Here is a 20,898-nt window from a genome sequence, read left to right on the forward strand (position 1 = left end):
TTAGATGTACCTGCAGTGTTGGCTCAGCTGCCGTGGGCTCTGATGCGGCTGATAAGCTGCTGCCATTTCTATTCTGTGATTGCTGGCATCAACTTTAAGATGCTTTTCCCCCACCGTGCAGCCTCCAGCAGCACAAGAGTTTTGCCATTTCTGCAGCCTCTCCTGGCTCACTTCTGGTCTATTTATATTCTCAGAAGAGTGTGTTAGATTCCAGCCGGTGCTTCGCGGGGAGCTGAGCAAACGTTTTTGCACCCAAAGCAAAAGCAGTGGTTGGTTGATTCTTTCTTTTTCCTTTTTCTGTAGTCCATTTCCAGTTCAAGGGATGTGCAGTTTCTGGCATTTTGCTCTCAGATATTTGCAAGAATGAAATACAAATGCTGCGGCTGGCAACTGATTTTTCTACTAGTGGCGTAGTGGGGGGCATGCCCCTGGGGCACCAGCCTGGAAAGGGGTGCCGGCCAGGCCCTCCTTGGAGGAGCCGCCCCCTGTCGCAGGCAGGCACCAGGGCGTCCTCCCGGCCCCTCTGCCCCTGCACTGGGTGCATGGAGGGAGCTGTGGGGACCCCTAGAGCCCATCACGGCCTCCCCCCGCTGCCAGCCAGCCTCCACCGCCCCCATAGTGGGGGGAGAGCAGGAAATGGACCCACCCCCCTGGGAGGCGCTGCTACTGCTGCTGCCACCAATGGGGCAGGAGTGAGGGAGAATGGGACACAGGCCTGCAGACCTCCCCCCACCACGGGGCATTGCTGCCGATGGGAGAGTGGGACACAGACTGCATTACCCCCCCCCCCCCCGCCCCCGATGGGGCCCTGCCTACGGGAGGGTGAGGGCGTCAATGTAAATATGGACCCTGGACACCGGAGACCCACCGTATGCCACTGGTTTCTATCCCGGCACATTCATGATCCGCTCAGTGAAAACCCCAGGAAAGGACTTTGATGAACTCTCTGTATTCTGCAGTCACAGCCCAAATCGCTGTCAGAAGTCTGGGAGCTCCCTGCAGAATCCGTTTGTGTTATCTTTAGACAGCCACATCACCGTTTGTTGGATTAAAAGAAAAAAAAAATCTCAAAGTACCTCTCAAGGGTGAATGAACGCTCTTATGGGCGGAGGAAGTGTTGTCCTGTGATTCAGGCATGGGAGCTGGATCCCAGAAATCCCAGCACTGCCACACACTCGTTGTGGGCAAGTCAAGTAATCCCTCCGTCAAGTCCCCACCTCTGGATGCTCACGCTTCCCTTTGCCTGCCCTTTCTCGGTCTTGTCTATTTCATTTGTAAACTCCTCGGGGCAGGGAGTCTCTCTTGTTGTGTGTGCACACAGTTCCTGGCAGGGTGGGAGCCTGTAGACACTCCTGCATCTCATCGAACAGCGGGACACTGGGGAGTTTAAACCACTTGCTGGTTGGTGGTGCTAGTGGGACTTGGGATTCTCCCACTCTCTGAGCAGGCCCTGCTGGAAGGGCCCTGGTACAAACTCACACCCTACAGTTCTATCTCCTCCTGGGGAACAGCCGTGGCAATCAGGAACCCCACAGTCTCCTAACAGCAAAGTATCTTTTATTTAGAACCAAAGCACTTAAGAGAAAACAGATAATGAAGAGCTATCAAACCGATGGTAGGCATGGCCCCACAGCTTGTCCCTGTGGCTTCCCCTTCCCTGGATCTATGGGGGCCCCATTTCTTTAGACTCCCTCCACAGTCTGTCTCTCTCTCTCTGTCTATCAGCCTGTCTCCCTCGACCGCTTCTGACACATGACCCGCCCTCTCCCTAGGGCTGCCACCTGTTTGGTTTTCACCCGGACACTCTGGGTTTCAGAATGTGTGTCTGGGTGTGATGTGACAAGCCCTGAGGTCTGGGTTTTTTTTATCTGAGAGGGAAGAGGTGAGGCAGGAGCGGAGCCATGGGGAAAAGGCAGAGAAGGGGCCAGGGCCTTCGGGGGAAGAGGTGGAGAAGGGGACGGGGCCTAGGGGGGAAGATGAGGAGCAGAAGGTGGAGAGATGGGGGTCCAGTTACAAGCCGTTAGAAAGATGGTAACCCTACCTCCTCTGAGAAAGTGCTTTTTAACTCTTTTCTTTTGATCGCCAGGTGCCTAACTTGGCAAAACAACTGTGTCACCTCAGCCTGGATCCTGGAAGTATCCCACTGTGCTGTAATTGCCCCCAGTGTTTGCTGGGTTGGTCTTATCTGGGGAGCCATTGAGTTGCTTTCCTTCACACTCCCACTGAGTTAAAGCAATATAGATATGTAATAAATATGCCACTACCCCCAGTATGTTAGATCAATAAAGTCATACAGGAAATTCTAAGAACACATATACAATAACTTCCTTTCACTGCCCTGCTCACATGGTGTTCATAAAATTGTTGCATCATAGAAGATTAGGGATGGAAGGGACCTCAGGAGGTCATCTAGTCCAACCCCCTCCTCAAAGCAGTACTCAGCAGGGATAGGACTCATGTTCCGTGTCCCAATCTGATGTCTTACACACTGCATCTTGCTGCCTCCCTATTTTATAAGGGCTGTATATTTATTTAGTTTCTTTTGGTTTATTAAGTGCATCCAATCACCCAAACCTGCGACTGCACAATGAAAGAGTGTGGAAAAAAATACAGCCACATTTCCAAGTGGACAATCAAAATCCTCCACACCCATCACAAGGAAATGCCCTGCAGACTGATCCCACCCATCTGGCTTCCCTGGGAAACTTCTAGGAAGATACTTTCTATATCTCAATGTGTCCTGGGGGACAGCAAAGGGTTGTTCTGACCTGGTATGAGCGAGAGTTCCAGAGTGGGGACCCCTTTAAGAATGCCCTGACAGCAGCCTCATTTTCTGTTTATACTGAGTGGATTTTAGCAGTGTCACTCAGAGGATCTCACACTGTCACAAGTGGAGATAGAGGGAGGGCTGCCCCTCCTCTCACTTAACCCTCTGACTGCACTTGAGTTACTCTGGATTTACACCGGTGTAACTGAGTTCTAGGTCAGGCCCGAGGTCTCTAAAGAAGCCAGGATCCAAATGGCTCAGAGCTTTGCAGGTCAAGGCTAGCACGTTTAGATTTCACCTGGAGAAGAATTGGAAGCAGGTGCCGCGTACAGAGTGTAACATGTTCCCTCTGGAACCACAGCTGAGTAATCAGGCCTGCTGCAATAGGCACTGGCTGCCATGCTGTTTATTTACTGTGCTATTTATGGAGCAAATCACGATTTTTTTTTTTTACCATAGCAACGACTCTTGGTATTTACAACATACTTCCAAGCTCCATGAATCATCACTAAAGTAATCACTGTTGTGACCAGCAGACTCCAGCAAGCATCTTATTATGCAGCGAGCCCCTGGAATATATCCAGGGCATATTTTCACTTGCACTCCCTGCTCACTTCCATAAAGGTCTAGTTGTTTCAGTGGTTTGGTCTAGCTCCATGGGAATTCTGCTTTCAGGGCACTTGTCTCAATCAAGGTAATTACCTGAGCTTACGGTTCTGTATATGTTATAATGCCCCGTTTGTCATGGGTGGAGGTCAGCTATTTGTACTCTATAGCAAGGAAGCTCTTGCCAGTGGTTCACCGCTGTAGCTTATCTTGTGGTTTTTTTCAGTGATGTGTCCAGTTTACTGTGAAATGCACGCTCGGCCCCAACCAGCTCCTAGAACTGGGTCTCTCTACCACCTCTTCTCAAAATACTTGATGGCTTTGACTTCAAATGTCTACCAGGTATTTGGCCTCTGGAGTCACCTGTCATGGCCATTTGACAGTCCTGTCAATTTGTCTTTGAAAAGGTCTCAGGAACTTGGTTGCTTGTAGACCAGGGGCTGTTTTATTCCCCTTACCCAACACACACACACTGACGGCATATAAATAAAGGGAGATGGAGCAAAGCTCTGAAACGTTATATGAATGACCCCCTCCTCTGCAGACTCTTTTGTTTTCAGCTGTATGCAGATGTATTTATGATACACATGCACAGCCCTCTCAAACCGCATTCTCACTGTGGTATTTGGTGAAGAAATGTACCATGTGTTTGCAGGCGAGCTTTGCTGTGGAGAGCTAGGGAAGTGTTCATGCTTGCTGAATGTTATCTAGTGGTTTAGGGACAAGAATCGGGACCTTTGGATTCTGTTCCTAGCTCTGACACTAGGTCACTTGAGCATCGGTCTGTGCCTCAGTTTACCATTTCATAAAACAGGTGTGATTTATAGATTTGAATTCTGATAAGATGAATATTTTTGTCTCGCTCAGTGGGACTGCACATTTCTTACCTTCTTACTTAACTTACTTCTAACCATCAGAGAAGTGAAGTTCTGCCTTCCAAGGGGAGCAGTGGGGGCAAAAAACCCATCTGGCTTCAAGACTGAGTTTGATAAATTCATGGACGGGATGGAATGATGGGACAGCCTAATTTGGCAATTAACTGATCTATGATTACTAGTGGTAAATATGCCCAATGGCCTGTGATGGGATGTTAGATGGGGCGGGTTCTGAGTTACTACAGAGAATTCTTTCTGGGTGTTTGGCTGGTGAATCTTGCTCACATGCTCAGGGTTTAGCTGATCACTATATTTGGGGTTGGGAAGGAATTTTCCCCCAGGGCAGATTGGCATAGGCCCTGGGGGGGTTTTCGCCTTCCTCTGCAGCATGGGGCACAGGTCATTTGCTGATGGATTCTCTGGTGGCTTCTCTGCACCTTGAAGTTTTTAAACGATGTTTTGAGGACTTCAATAACTCAGTCTTAGGTTAGGGGTCTATTACAGGAGTGGGTGGGTGAGGTTCTGTGGCCTGTGTTGTGCAGGAGATCAGACTAGATGATCATAATGGTCCCTTCTGATCTTAAAGTCTATGAGTCTATTAGAGTTGGCCAAACTGGTTTGGGCAAAGCCATCTTCATGGCTGGATAGTCCCATTTTTATCAAGTGTAGTTTGTTTTTTAGTTGAACAGGGACTAGACTTCAAATTGTGATTAGAGCAGTTCACTCCATGGCTGTTGGCTTGTAATCTTTACCTTGGGCAAGTGCCTCGCTCGCACATTGTGGATGCTACTGCCATATAAACTAATAATAATCTGGTGTTATCTTGATCTCTAATCTCTCCTGAGAGCTCATGCCGTGGCCCCATGGACTATCTAGCCATGACGGATCACATAAGGATCCCTAGATTATCTGGGGTCTTTCTCTGCAGCCACAGACAATTACCCTGCCTACACTTTTTGCTTGATTGTGCCTTTTTTTCTCTCTCCTCTAGGATTCATCCATCTGCTACTCTTTTAGTATCCTCTATCCATTTGTTCTCTCACCCCGTCACCACCTCTACTCGGACCCTGAGCAAGAGGACTTGAACAACTTTCATTCCAAGATATCAACAATTCCCCCACCACTAAGGCCCTAGTTCCAGTCAAGCACTTATGCTCATGTGTAACTTTAATCATGTGAGCAACCCCACTGGAGGAGGGCCTAAATAGTTACGACACAACACCCATGAGGTAGATAAGTATTATCATACATATTCCAGAAACGTGAAATAATAGGAACCTTGTAAGAAAATCTGTTCTCCTGAGATTTTCTACTCAAGTTTAAAGACCCAAGTTTTCAGATAAACATCAAAACCTGAAGGCTCTGTTTCTTTTTGGGCCTGCGCATCGTTACATCCCAACCATGAACTTTTTGGATGTTGCTAACTTTATTGATGCAGGGACTGAGGGCTTAATCCAAAATCCACTGAAATAAATGAGTCTTGATTGACTTCATTGGGCTTGGATCCTGAAAATAATCGTTATTTCTGTTGTGCATGCTGCCCTGAGAATATTTGCATTGATTTTGTTTTTGTTTTGTTTTATTTTATTTTATGTATTGTGGAAACCTTTCAGTAATTCCCATTTCATCAGTAGCCAGAAGCAGAAGTCTCAAAGTTCTTCCCAATCTTCCTTGGTTCTTTGGTCGGAATAACCACTCCTCTCCCATAACACACCCACGTGGTGCTTAGTTTGACTTTGAAAACAATAGAGTTTGTGATTGTGCCATGGAGATGTGTATAAAGCCTCTTATGCCTCCGAACCTGGCTCACTATCCAGTTGCAACTCCCTGTAAATGGGCTTTTGTTCTTTTTATTGCAGACATCTTTCAAACATGTAAAAGGCTGTTATGAAACACCCTATTGTGTTCTTGCAGGCCAGATGGCTAAAGGGGCATTACTGCTCTGTCCCCATAAAACTGTCTGCTTCTCTGCAAGCATTAACAAGGCAATATATTTTTTCAGAGCCATTAAATACTTAAGATTTAGGTAGTGGTAAGTATTGCTGTTGTGGGCTTGAAGATGCTTTTTAAAGTCCTTCGCTTTGTCCTTAAAAGCTCTGCTGAAATTAGGTTGCCTCAGGAGACCAATAAAAATAAAAATATCCCTTTAAAACCAAAATTTGGTGAGGCTCCCGAGATCTGCGTTAGCTAAAAATGTTATCTTGTCAGTTGTAAAATGCCGTTTAACTTCCTGTGTGAAATGCAGATTCAGACTTGTGTGGGTCCAATAATGAATCTCTTTACTTTATAGTAGTTAGCCTGCTCCCTTTATAGGTGTCTTTTCCTGTCACGGTTCAAATGCCTCTGCAGGATTAAGTACCATAAGCCCAGATAGCCCAATTAACAAAGCAAAGGAAGACAACATAGGGTCATGGATTCCAAGACCAGAATGGACCATTGACCTCCTGTATAACACAGGCCATAGAACTTCTCTACAATAATTTCTAGAGCAGATCTGTTTTTAAAAAGTCCAGTCTTGATTTTAATATGGTCACTGATGGAGAATCCACCATGACCCTTGTTAATTGTTCCAATGGTTAATTATTCTGTTAAAAAAGTACCCTTTATTTCCAGTCTGAATTTCTCTAGCTTCAACTTGCAGTCATTGAATCATTTTATACCCTTCTCTGCTAGGCTAACAAGCCCATTTTTAAGTATTTGTTCCCCTTGTAGATACTTATAGACTAGAATCAAATCACCCCTTAACCTTCGCTTTGTTAAGCTAAATAGATTCAGATCCTTGAGCCTATCACTACAAGCAGGTGATCCAGTCACTTACAGTCGTCTGCAGACAAATTCTTTATGGAGGACCAGATTATGAATGCCTGACTCTGGTGAGCAGTTATCGTTTCACATAGTCACTGGGTAAGGACATGAGAGATCTTTGTGCTTGTAACACTAAACTGGGCTCTTTATTGAGAGAACTATTTGCAGAGATGCTGCAATTGCAGCTCGTATTCCAGCTATGTACACACAGACTTGCATTCCCGTGCTTCCTCCCAACTCTTCTGTCTTGCAACCTGTCCTTTTCCTTCCATGTTCCATGCAGGTTGCAACAGCTGCTACAATGTGATTAGCTGCTCCCCACTTAGAATAGGTTCACAATCTGGCCCTTGATGATCTCACCTGAATATATATATACTAAAGAGGGTTAGGCCTGGAGTGGAGACCCAATCCCCCAGTAAAACTCAGGTGCTGGAGGAAATGTGGTTGGTGAATCAGTAAGTGACACTCTTCTCCATGAACCTGTATCAAACCAGTGCTCAATAGAGGATGCTGTGTGTATTTGGGATGAAACCTAAAGCTCAGGTCCTATTTGTGATCCATGGTGCCTTTCATGAGAATAAGAGCATTAACCCTGATGTCCTGGCAAAAATTAGTTTGGCTAATAATTGTAAATTTGCTTCAATGCTATTCATGACTTCCACTATTCACTTTTTGGGGAGAATCATGCAAGCAACTCCCCCTTCCCCCCCCCCCCCCCAGAATGTGAATTGAATGAGAAAATGTGTCGAGTAGGTATGACAATGTGCATCTATACGAGAGCCAGTAAAGAAAAAGATCAGCTAAAAATGTTTCCCAGTTTTTTGGTCAACATTTTTCTTACCAGTTCTATTTCACACACAGGTTTGTAGCTTAAATCCGCCCTGTCCACACAGAAACCAAAAAACTGGGCTCTTGCGGTGATGAGAAGTCCACCCACTCTTCCCAGCAGCCACAAAATCCTTATGGACATGTCTCTTTCAATAATTACAGGGCTCTCACTACTCTGGTATCTAAGCACCTCAGTAACAATAACGAATTTATCCTTGCAACACCCTTTATGGGGAAAATACCTTGATATCCACATTACTGATGGGGAACTGAGATGAAGTAACTTGCTTAAGGTCACACAGTATGTCTCTGGCACAGCTAGGAATTGACTCTGGCTCTTCAGAGTCAGAATCCAAGACCTTCACCACAGCATCCTCTTTCCTTGGCTCCACTTGCCTCAGTAGAAACCCCATTCCCAGACACTTCCTACCTAGGGCTGACGTGATGCAGAGGGCCTTACAGCCGCCAACAATAGCAAGCAGAGGAAGATTGGTCCAGTGACTTGGGAGACCTGACTTCAATGCTTTGATCTTTCACAGATTCATGGGGAGCTTGGCCCAGCCTCTCTGTGTCTCACTTCCTCATCTGTAAAATGGGAGAAAATAGCATTAGGGCAGTTTCAGGAGAGTTGTGAATGTATGAAAGATTAGGAGATCAAACGTGAATTACTTGTCTTCGTTTTCATGGCCCATCATCTCTCATGTACGTTTGAGACGTTGCCCGTTGCTCATTGCCCACTTGTTACATTTTCAAACAAGCACCTTTGTGCTTTGTCCCATGCTGCCCCTTGCGCATAGGAGGAGCTCCAGGTAAACGTTTGTGAAGTCACCTCATTGTCCTCCTTAAAACTCTCCTTTGGCGTGAGGCCTACAAAAAACTTGACCACTGTTAGGCCGCTGGTGTGCCAAGAGCTCAGCTGATTACGCTGGCCAATATTGTCTCATTGTTTCCTTGTGTTCCCCCATCTGTCTGTCTACATCGGTCTCTTGTCTTTTACTTTGATTGTAAGCTCTCCGGGGCAGAGACTGATTTTTTTGTCTGTATTGTACTGCGCCTAGCACAACAGGGTCCTGTTCCATGACTGGGAATCCTAGGTGCTACTATAATACCAATAAATAATAATTAATTAATAAATACTTTGGTAAAGGGGCCATATAGATATCAAAGACATGGCGTACCTACATAGGTGAATATCACACTTTGTGAACATACATCTGAATTAGAAATACTTGTGTAACCAACTTGAAAGTTGTTTTGTGGCATAAATGATATCATATGATTTATGTTGAGCAATTTCACAGCAGGAATAGCAATTCTGAGCTGCAAATACTCTGAGTATTGCTGTCAACAGTCTTGGAACAACCCATAGGCTGGCGCATATCTGAATTGAATAAGTTAAAGTCATGAACAAATATGTAAAAATCCAGTGCTGTTAAGTGGATAATTTGCAAATGGAAAAAAAAGGATAAATCCTTCTAATAACTTGCTCTCTGCAAATAATTCACCCAGCTGTAATCCGCAGGCATAAAATGGGAATAGAAAAGTCTACAGACAAATTAAATGACTTCCTCTAAGTGATGTTGTCATTTTTTCAAGTTCCCGAGTGCAAAAGTCCTTTTAAAAATGATTTCTGGCTTGGGTTTTGACAGCTTCTATTGTTTCTGTTTCCCGATATGTTGTTGATGTTGCTTTGTCACAGTTATTTGAATGTTTTCTGCTCATTAGGACATCTCAATCAACATTCAAATTTTGGTTGCATAGCTTCTCTGAGCCTGCCAACAACAGCAAGACGGAGTCAGGGTGCTAGGGCCAAAGTGATGAGCTGTAATTATTGTCAGTGACACGAAGAGTTCATTGTACTTGGGGATCTGTTTTCACACTGCTTAATGATCTCTCTGTTCCATTACCTATTCCATCAAGCGTGTGGTTTTGCAGTGGCTATTAGATTGTACTTTGGTATGATGCTCTTTCAAAATTCCACTGACTTTCAGACTTGTTCAGGTCACAGCAAGTCAAGCTGATATGCATCTGTTTGAATGCAAATCTTTCCTTGTTTCCCCAACAAAAGCTTTGCTTTGGAGAACTGGGATTGACAGGAGGTGGTTTCTGAGGGCGTGGCTACTCAGTAGTCAGAAGATTGGATCAGGTATTCCTACACATGCTGTCCTGACTGTAGTGTAGATATACCCTGAGACACAGGTACGAAGTCACCCTCTGCTGGACTCATGTCCCCATAAGCCTTAATTTTAAGGGGGCAAACTTCTCTGATCGCCACAGGGACATTGGATCCACCGTGTGAATCTCTAATTGCATATTGTACCATATAGACACACAAATTGCTGGCTCTTAATGTCTTGGAAACCATTTTATGACCACTCACTAATGTTACTCTGTTGTTCGTCACTTCAAAGGTAACAATGCCGAGGTGCAGAAGAGTGTTCCTCAGTCAGATTTCATATGCAAATGACTGCATCTGATTGGCTCCTCCTGACAAACCGGAGAAGTAAATCTGTGTGCATAAAGAGTGCAGAATATGCATCAAGCTCTGCCGCACAGTTTGGAGGATTTGTAATGTGGTGGAACGTTGGTCTTGTGGTTAAGGCACTGATTGGACATTGGCCACCTCTACACTAGAAAGGTTTGCCGATAGAGCAATGATCTTGGTTGGAGTCAGATTATTTTGTGCCCTCCTGCAGATGCAGTTATACCGACATAAAAGTGTTTTTGCCAGTATAGTTTATTTTCCTCACTGAACCAGTATACGCTATACCGGCAAAAGCACTTATTTTGCTTATACAAGCTACTTCTAAGCTAGGAGGGTTTGCCAGTATATCTATACCAGCAAACCTTTTCTAGTGTATACCTGGTTTTTGTCTCAGGAGATCTTATGTCAGTTCCCATCTCTGCCACAGGTTTCCTCTGTGAAGTTGGGCGAGTTACTTAATCTTTCAGTCCCTTTCTGTAAAATGCAGATAATATTTCTGTTCTCTCCTTGCAATGTGAACGCAGCACATAACATATAGGAATGTCTTGGTTGGGGCCAATAGGCAGTGTTGTAATATAAGTAATAATAAAAGCACAGATTGCAGTATATATCTTGGTACCACTGGGAGCTTGATAATCTCTTTGCTATAGAAGGAGGCTTTTGGAATCCATTATTTAGGCTGAAAGGAGCCATTTCTATGTCAGGAGTTAATGATATTTTAATGGTAACTTTGAAAAAAGTTAAATTTTGTTATGTTTCTAACGAAAAAATAAATAGTGTTGTGATCTGTTATCACAGGCTGGATTTCTGCACAGAGAATTGACTAGCAACCTAACTAGAAACAGGATGGCCAGACTCAACAGTATCAGATCTAGGGGTGAAATCCTGGCCCAATGGAAGTGGAAGATTTGTCAATGGGGCCTGGATTTCACCCTTAGATCTCAATCTTCCAAGAGTTCAGGAATGGTTAGGGTATATCTACACTGATGGCGGCACTGATCGACCTATCTGGATCGACTGAGCGGTCAGTGAAGACCCGCTCAATCAATCCAGAAGTCGACGCTGTTAATCTACCCCCTCAAGTGGCATAGCACTGTGTCAACGGGAACACGGTTCCCATCGGCACAGTGCACTGAAGATGGTGCGCAGAAGGGAAGCACAGCAGTCTCTGCGTAGCTTGCGTAACTCCCGTCGACTGCCGCCGAATCACCGGGTAAGTGTAGACCAAGCCTCTGATGTGGAAGGCATCTCTAATTCTAGCCTGAGTTTTTATACCAAAGCTGAGAAGGAGGAACTGAATTACCTATGGGTTGGTTCTTTTAATTAATTTGGTGGAAATAAAATAACCGATGTGTTTCCAAGTAGGAAATCCAGACACGGTTTTATTTTTCCCCCTCTGCTATGCAGATTTTGATTCCATCCTTTCTCAGGGTCACTCACTGCCAGGGCCCAGTCAGGTAGTCTGCTGCTGGGATAGCTACCTGACATACATGCATATCTTGTGATAACCATTTCTTTCCTGGTTTCCTCTCCCCTCAGAAATAATTACAGCAGTAAGTTGGGGTTCATTGTCCCACAGCCTATTTTCAGTGACATGAGATCTACGTAGCAGCTGACTGATGTTTTATTCTTAGAAACGTCTTTGATCTTACAAGAGCATCACTAGCAAATGATTTCAGAACAAATACAATACATTTATGTCAGTGGGCCCCAATTTCTAGTGCTCTAGACCCCTGTCTCTCTTTCTTTAGTGTGGTCTACCTCTGTGTTATAGATGGAATTAAAAAAAATATTATTATTACATTTTACAAAATGTGTAATGCTGTCGAAATGCATTTAGTTGTGTAGCTCCTTATCAGATACAGCCCAGGAATTTCATGGGGATGCTTTGCAGGATTATTTGTGAATGTTTTTTCCCCCTGTATTCAGAAGCCCCTTACTGAGCTGAACTCTGAATTGGTTTAGGTTCTCCTGTGTCAGTGGTAAAGACTAGTATACTTAGCCTCAAATGGTCTTCTTAAAGCTTGTGTATATAATGCCCCTCCCTTCTCACATATGCCATAACGTAAATGTGGTCCCCTGTTTAACCATTATCAAGGGGCTATCTACTGTTCTGCTTTTTCAAAACGTGGTATCTCTATTTGCCCAAACGCAACCCCATGTCGGCTTCTTGCACACACAATTTTGCAAGCACTATAACTTCTGTGTGCGACCGACCGAATTTATTAATGCAAATCGCAGGCGCACATGTTAAGCTAGTGAAAAACGATTTTGTGCATAGAAACCAAGTATCCCTGACACATCCAAATGACGATGCACAAAACTGCACGTGCGAATGATTGCACAGGAAAAGCGATGCACAAATAAATACAAGCCTGCTTATTATAATTACTGTTTTCTTCTGTTGCAGTAGTTCCCATAAACCTCAGCCAGGGTCACCCCCATTGTGCTAGATGCTGTACAAACACCTAGGAAGACGCGGTCCCCATGTCACAGAGCTGTCAATCTAGAAAGTCAAAAGTCAGGAGAAACTGGTGCACCATATAGCAAAGCGATGTGAGTGATGATGGGTGTGCACCTTTTTGAAAAGGTAGCCAGTAAGATAAACTGGTTTTTGGCTTAGCACTGGTCAGAGAGGAAGGACAGTGGTTAAAAGTCAGTAGTGAGACACCGGAGACATAAGTCCAGTTCCTGACTCTGCCACAGACTTTTAGAACACAACAGATAACCTCTCTATGCTTCACTTCTCCATCTGTAAAATGGGGATAGTCGTGCTTTGTTTGACTTCGCTATATAGAGTGAAACCTCTTTAAGGGAGGTTCTGTCTCTCACCCTGCGTATTTACAACACCTGGCACAACGGGGCCCTTAGCTGCTCTTGACATAGAACTACTAATAATCACAATTCTGGTTGAATGGCTTCTGCCAGTTGTGCTCACCTACAGACTTTGCCATAATTGGTCATTTTTTCAGAGGAGCTCCCACAAGGCTCCGCAGCCCTGTTGAGCTGTATGGGGAGATTTTGAAAGGCCAGAAAAAAGGCCGGGAACCACGCGATAGTGTATCTTAGTAGGCTTTTCTGCAGGCCTGTGCAGCCTTGGCATGACTAATCCAGGAGGGGAGGGGAGCCTCTTCCTCAACCTTTGCCTGACCCATCGCCCCCTCCCTGATACTCTGATGGATGTGCGGGGATCTGTGTTTCAGGAAAAGACCAATAAGCTTATTTATGCATGCCCTCTGGGAGATGTTTGTCTGGGCCTCGAGATATGCAGATTCTGTAGGAACACATCTAGTTAATTAAGTACTCTGGCGACCTTAGGTCTAGCTTTTGAAATGTTTTTCCTCTTTCTTGACATGTTATTGTCTACTAACAAGGATAAATGGGTGGTTGGGGGGGGGGAGAAGCTTGGACTCTGTGGGATCTCTTCTTGGACCCAGCTTTTGGATCCTCCAATGACAGCTGGAAGATCAGGCCAATCGGAAAGCCAGTGCTGTTTCCACTCGAAAGCCACCCCAGGCTGTGGTAACTATTAAGGGTTGAGGGTTGGGGTGTTACACACATCTGCAACAGGTTAGTAAAAGTGCTTGAGCCTAAGTAAAGTATAGCTTTATAGTAAGAACACTCTCGTGTTGTGTTTGAGCCTAAGTAAAGCGTAGCTTTGTGGTAAGAGCACTGTTGTGTTATACTGTTTCTACCAGCCCATCTATCGGCTGGACGCCATGTCTCCATTTGGCTTGTTTCCTGACACCACCTTGCACAAAGTAAAGTTACCACAAGCTTTGGGTTGGCAGAACCTCAGGTAACACAGCCACCAAAATCACAGTGACCTTTTATTCTAGCCAGGCAGGCCCCCTTTCAGAGATCATGAAGGCTGCTTTAATTTGGGACAAAGAATTGCTTGGGTGCAGCACAAGTTAATCCATGGGTCTGAATGTCCTGCCCCCATGGTCCTCCCAGACTCTCCTGGTCTGGGATCTTAATTCCCACATAGGAAGTCCCTAAACTGCCCCTAGACCTTTGGCCCCCATAGCTGACACCTGCCTTTAGCCCTACCAAGACCAGTCTCACATTCTGTATTCACCAGCTGAAAGTAGCAGTTTGCCTTCTTGTCAATCTACCCTCCATGAAGTCTATGTAACCCACTCCAGGGTTTAGTATCTCTGTCCCCATCAGGTCACTAGCCATAAGAGGTTAATAAATCAGCTAGAGGATTTAAGCTTGTAGCTCAGGCAGTAGTGACTTATACTCTCAGACAGGTGGGTCCCCCGTTCAGACCCTGCTGGTGGCCAAAACGAGGGTGGTGACATCCCGGTACTTTATCTCCAAGTTAAATATCCATGAGGCTATTTGCTGAGCTGTATTAGCACCCTCCACAGCATCTAGGATCATTCTGCAATGCAGGGCAAGCACAGAGAATCACTGGAACTTGAATGCGCCTGAACGTCATGGTTTAAAAGGTCTTTTCTGGCATCTCCGTTGCAAGGGCTATGTTCAGCAGGCTGGAAACAATACAGTTTTGATACAAGAATAGAACTCAGTGGGTGCTGCCTACTGCCAGAGAAAACAATGAATTACAGAGCGCAGTTATTCCCATTCAAGTGACAGTTCAATAAAAATAGCAAATCTATTGAAATTAACTACACTGAGCCTTTCTGCGCTACAGTGAAAGCTCAGTGCAGTCCACGAATTGTGGGCGATCATCAGAAAAAAGCTCTGGGCATTTTGGTTTAACCAGTGCAACTCCTAATCATTCTCCATGGGGAAACTCGAGCTGTTGTTATTTCCCCATGGCTGGCTTTGTAGTGTGTGTTTGATAAAGGTTACATTGTAACTCCTTCTAGGTAGTCGCTGGCGCAGGGGATCAGTGCATTGGCTTTTCATGCTATGAAACAGAGAATGGATGTGTTTCTAAAGGATGATCTTTTGTTCAACCACAAGTTACGGGGCACCGCCATGTTCACCTGTTTAACAGAGAAGGATAATTCCCTGCACCGCAGGAATCACTGGGTGAAATGGAATGGCTTGTGTCATGCAGGAGGTCAGACTAGATGATCCCTTCCAGCCTTAATACTATGAGATTTGGGTTCAAATAAAAGCACAAGTGAAAATGCATTTTGTGCTTTTATTCCAGTCCCTGGTGCGTGCTGGCCACATCAGACCTACCACCACTGCACGTTTAGCACCACTGCCAGTTTCTGAAGCTCAGAAGAGATCCAGCTTCCAGCTATTGAATAGCATGGGATGCTCAAGGTCAGGAGAGACGTGTATAAAGGAGGGGAATGGAAGGCCACATACCTGGAACAGCAAAGGATATTTTGCAGATCAAGAATGAGGGATGCATAGGGGGTTAGGAGCACAAATGCAAGGATGTGGTAGAGTATGATCAGGATATATTGGCAAATATATATATTGGATATATTGTCCTGTGGGGACAGGAATAGCAACTGAGGCAGGAACGGTTCTCCAGCACTGATAGACGTAGGAAAAGGAATCCTCATCAGATATTTTAGTAGGTGAAATTAGCCCCTTTGCCTGTCTTTGAATCACCTGTGGCAATATTGTGCCTCAAGCAGACACATGCTCTCTTGGGGTCCTCTCTCTTGGCTCTCCCAGTCCTCCTCCCTCAACATCAGAGGGTCTGCTGGGGACTGAGTGAGCATGTTCCCAAAGGTCTTCCTGGTTTTAAGGATTGCACACCAACCCCAACCTCCTCCATCTACAAGTCTCTTGACGCACTGTGAGCAGCATGGGAGAATTGGTCTTTAAGATGGATTTAAATGTTGGCAGAGCTGGAGCTTTATGATAACAGGGGACTAGACTCGGTGATCCAGAAGGTGCCTTCCAGTCCTACAGCCGTGTGGTTCCATGTGCTCAGGTTGGTCATAGCATGCTGTGACAAAGCTCTTCCTCTACCTCCGTGGGTCCCGTGCTTCCTCCAAGCGGTAGGCCAGGGAACTGCTTCACCCCATCGTGTTCTTCCACTCTCTAGTGGGGGAGGAGGGTAATACAGCCGCTCTAAAATGGCTGCTCCCTGCCGGGTCTCAGTCCTGTCTCTGATTCTCAGAGGCCCTTGCCTCTTCGCTGGGGCTCTTTCCCTCCAGTGAATGGCTTGTAGGGGATGGGGGGAGCCCGGTGCCACCCTCGACTCCGGGCCCCAACCCTGGGAACCCACAAGTAGCAGCCTCGTGCTGTGGCTTCAGGAAAGCTGCTAGCTTCCCTGGGTTACTTCCCTGTGCCCCTTGACTTAATGTCTGGACCTTGCTCAGATAGGGTCCCTTCCTCGCCTCCTTGCCAGGGGAGCCTCTTGATCTCTGACAGCCCCACTGGGCATGGTAGTGCTGAACCAAATGACCAATCTTCCCTTTCTGGCAGGGTCTTTTTCCTCAGGTCTCCAGGCCTGGAAAAGGTCCTTTGCCCTCTTTGGGCAGGGTTTTCCTTCCCCAGTCTTTGTACCTGTAGGGTTTTCTCCTGCCAGCATTCTGCTCCTTCTCCTAAACCCTCCTGGTTTCTGACAGCGTCTTGCCTGCTCACACACACTCTGGTAGCTCACCTCACTCCCACAACTCCAGCCACACCCTCTCTCTGGAGGGGAGGCTTTTAACAAGTCCTGGGTGGGCCTTTATTGGCTCCAGGTGTGTGAATTAACCTGGAATAACCCCTGCTCAGCTACCAGGGGAAAAGGGACTTGCTGAGCCTGAGGCTGATATATTGGTCTTCTAGCGCTCTCTGGTAGCCATCTAGTCTGACCCTGTCACATATCCCTCCCTCCTTCTCAACACCACGGGGTTGGGCAACTTGGGTCACTAGACAGTGCACCTGTGACAGGCCATCTGCATTGCCATGGTGACTCCCAGCCCTGTGTTGGATGGTAAATTGGAATGGTTGGAGGGACAGGAACCACCTGGTCACCCATGCATTATTCTTTGTTCCTCTGCATCCACTGGAGGGGGACATGGTTGGTCATAAGGGTAAATTTTTGGCCTAGCAGATAATACCTGAGAGTTTCCATGGCCCACTTGACAGCAAGGCACTGGTTCTCCACTATTGCATATTTCTGTTCCCTTGGAAGGAGCTTTCTGCTGAGATAGAGGATGGGATGTTCCTCTTCTCCCACCATCTGTGATAGGACAGCCCCCCACCCTACCTCAGATGCATCCGTCTGTAGTATAAATTCCTTTTAAAATCCGGGGCCACAAGTATGTGGATACTGCAGAGGGCGGTCCGTAGAGTCTGTGAAGGCCTCCTCCAACTTGTCGGTCCATTGCGCCATTTCAGGGCCCAAGCCTTTACCAGGTCCATCAGGGGACTTGCTCTGGTAGCGAAGTGGGGTGATGGATTGCCTGTAATACCCCATTATGCCGAGAAATGCTCAGATCTATTTCTTCCAATTTGGTTGAGGCCAATTTTGGATGGCCTCCAGCTTATTCACTGGGGCTTCATTACACCTCTCCCCACAATGTACCTGAGGTATTTAGCTTCTGATATAGCACACTTGGATGGATGTGCTGTAAGGCCCACCTGCCTCAGATATTCAGTACTGCTTCCACCTTTCCCAGGTGGGTTTCCCAGTCTGGGGTATGGAGAATCATGTCGTCCGGGTATGCAGTGGCATAGTTGGCACGGGGGCACAACAACCTGTCTATAAGGCACTGAAAGGTGGTTGGGGCCCCATGTAGTCCGAAGGGGAGGACAGTGTACTGGCACAGACCCTCAAGTGTGGAGAAGACAGTCTTTTTCTTTTGCTTCTTTGGCCAGGGGAAACTGCCAATACCTTTTTGTAAAATCCAGAGTGGTCAGGAATTGGGCCTTGCCCAATTGGTCAATGAACTGATCTATACTTGTTATAGGGTATGCATCGAATTTGGAAATCTCGTTCAGATGGCAAAAGTCATTACAAAACCTCATGGTGATGTCAGGTTTAGGCACCAGAACAATCGGACTGGACCGCTGGCTGTGGGATTCTTCAATGACTCCCAGTTCTAACATTTTCTTTATCTAGGCCTTGATTTCCTCCCTTTTTGCCTCTGGGACTCTGTATGGTCTTATTGTTATCTTGACCCCGGGGTTCATGATGATATGGTGATAGGCCTCTGTTGTTCGGCCTGGCTTTGTTGAGAACACATCTTGATTTGGATTGACCATCTCGGTCACATCGGCCTTTTGATCCGGTGTTAGATCAGGGGATACCTTCACCTGCTCGTGTGGTTTGTTTCTTGAGGCAGAGTCTTTAGCATGACTACACATGCTTCTTGGGCCTGCCAAGGTTTGAGGAGGTTAACGTGGTAGACCTGCTCTTGTTTCTGGCGACTCGGCTGCCATACCTTATAATTTACTTCTCCCACGGGTTCGACTACTTTGTAAGGCTCCTGCCATTGGGCCAAGAGCAAGCTCTTGGCCGTGGGTACCAGTACCATTACTCGATCTCCAGGTTGGAACTGTTGAACCTTGACAGTTATAGTAGGTCTGCTGGGCCTCCTGTGCCTTCTCCAAGTGCTCTCGTATGATGGGAGTGACTCGGGCTATTTGGTCTCTCATCTGCAGTATGTGGTCAATTATGTTTTTTCCCAGGTTCGGTTCTTCCTCCCAAATCTCCCTGGCAATGTCTAATATGCCCCAGGGGCATCACCCATATAATAACTCGAAGGGGGAAAACCCAGTCGAGGCCTGAGGAACCTTCCAGACGGCGAACATGAGGTAAGGCAATGGGGTATCCCAGTCTTTCCCGTCCCAACTCACTACTTTTCTTATAATTGCCTTGAGGGTCCTGTTGAACCTCTCCATGAGGCCATCAGTCTGTGGGTGGCAGACAGAAGTCCACAGAGCCCGTATGTGAAGCAGGGCACATAGATCCTTCATTAGCTTTGACATGAAGGGGGCCCTTGATCTGTCAGGATCTCCTTAGATAGCTCTACTCTGGCAAAGATCTTTACTAGCTCTGTTGCTATAGACTGAGAGGCCGTGTTCCATGGGGGAACAGCCTTTGGGTATTGGGTGACATAGTCCAGGACAACAAGTATGTGTTGATGGCCTCGGGCTGTCTTCAAACCTGGAGAATCCCCTGCTCGGCTACCAGGGAAAAAGGGACGTGCTGCTCCTTCTGGGGCTGATACATCGGCCCTTGAGCTAGCGCTTTCTTGTGGGGGCCAGTCCCCCTGCACCCCTTGCTGCCACTGTTGCCGCTGTTTGGGGGCTCTGCTGGCCTGCCTCCCTCCATCCCTCCCTGGGGGGAGTGAGTGACTCCACCACTGCTGCTGCTACCACTCATAGAGGGACATTCCTGGCCAGCTGGCTTGCTGCTGCCACCACCTTGGAGCCTGCTGCTGCTTTTGCTGCCCGTGAGGAGAAAGAGGAAGACCCCTGCTGCTAGGGCAGTGTGTCGGTCCACTCCAGGACGCTGTGGAGGGGGTTTGTGTGTTGCTGGACTGAGTGACTGTGCCATCTCTGCTCTTGTGGTGGTGGTGGTGGTGGGGGGGGGGGGGCGGGAAGCTATTGTTGTTACTGTGGGGAGAGGGGAGAGTGGCATGGAGCCCTCCCCCAGATCCATTACTCCCCACCACCTGCATAGACTCCTCACTCCTCGCCTCTGCCGCTCGCCTCCTGTAACACCTGAGACTGCTGCAGTAGCAGCAAGGACTTTTGCCACCACTTGGGCCCACATGCTCCCCCTCCTTGGACTTGCCCTGCCTTCCCCATCTACGTGTGGTTGGAGGCCCCCCCCCCCACCCTCTACTTTGCCCTCCAGCCTCTCTGAGGCAGTTTGCCCCGCCCACCCCTTGCTGCCCACTTCACCCCCACCCCTGCTCCTATTTTTCCCTTCAGTTTCTTTAGGGTTTGTTTGATTCCCCTCCCCCACCCCAGTCCCTGGGAGTCCTCAGTCCTTCCCTGTCCCGCCTTGGCTTGTGCTAGACCCATCTCCTCCCCACCCTTAACTGCTTGCCCCTGCCCCACCCTGACCTACTTCCTCAAAGCGACCAAGCCTTTTTCAGTGCCTATGAGCCCCTGCAATCCCCTGTTTTTTGTTGTACCCCTGCTCACTGCACCCCCTAAGGCTCTTGTAGCCCCCACTCATTCCCCAGTGCAGCCAGAGGAACCAGCACCCCCGAATACGGCCCCTGCTACCCTTCCTTGTCGGCGCCCCCCTCCCCTGCCTGCAGCCTAGCGGGGAGGAGCGGTCAGCCCTGACCTGCCCTTTTGCCCTTTGCTCTTGTCCATTCCCCCCAATGGACATGGAGACCCCCTCGGTCAACCTGTACCCCCACAGCCTGTTCCCCTGGCTACCCCTGCAGCTACCACTTTGACTGCCGCTGCCAGATCTACTGCCCCCACCACCCCCACTGGGGCACCGGCAGTGGCAGGCATGGAAGGGACCTCCACCAATGCAGCTTCCTTGGCTGGCAGAAAGGGCCAGGGGAAAAAGAAGGGAAAGAGCGCTGCCCAGAAGATGAAGGCTCCCAGGGTAGGGGCCACTGTCCCTGCCATGGCCCCGCCATCGGCCACGGCCCCCCCTTCCCCTACCATCCCCTCCATCAGCT

General features: G+C 47.3%; 1 long non-coding RNA gene across 2 annotated transcripts in view; it reads left to right on the plus strand.

Moving 5' to 3' along the window:
• The window catches only part of LOC137159857 (uncharacterized), a 47,535-nt gene that overhangs the window by 12,150 nt on the left and 14,487 nt on the right, over positions 1-20,898 (plus strand). The window contains exon 3 of one of the 2 annotated variants that reach the window (XR_010921748.1): positions 2,087-2,232. The exons of the other annotated variant lie outside the window; for it this stretch is intronic. This is a non-coding gene — a long non-coding RNA (uncharacterized lncRNA). Of the gene's footprint in view, positions 1-2,086; positions 2,233-20,898 lie in introns of those variants that run through there. 2 annotated transcript variants of the gene reach the window in all.

Source organism: Emydura macquarii, unplaced genomic scaffold, assembly GCF_026122565.2.
Source record: "Emydura macquarii macquarii isolate MOO-44397 ecotype Brisbane River unplaced genomic scaffold, CSIRO-AGI_Emac_v2 contig_1947, whole genome shotgun sequence".
Lineage (NCBI taxonomy): Eukaryota > Metazoa > Chordata > Testudines > Chelidae > Emydura > Emydura macquarii.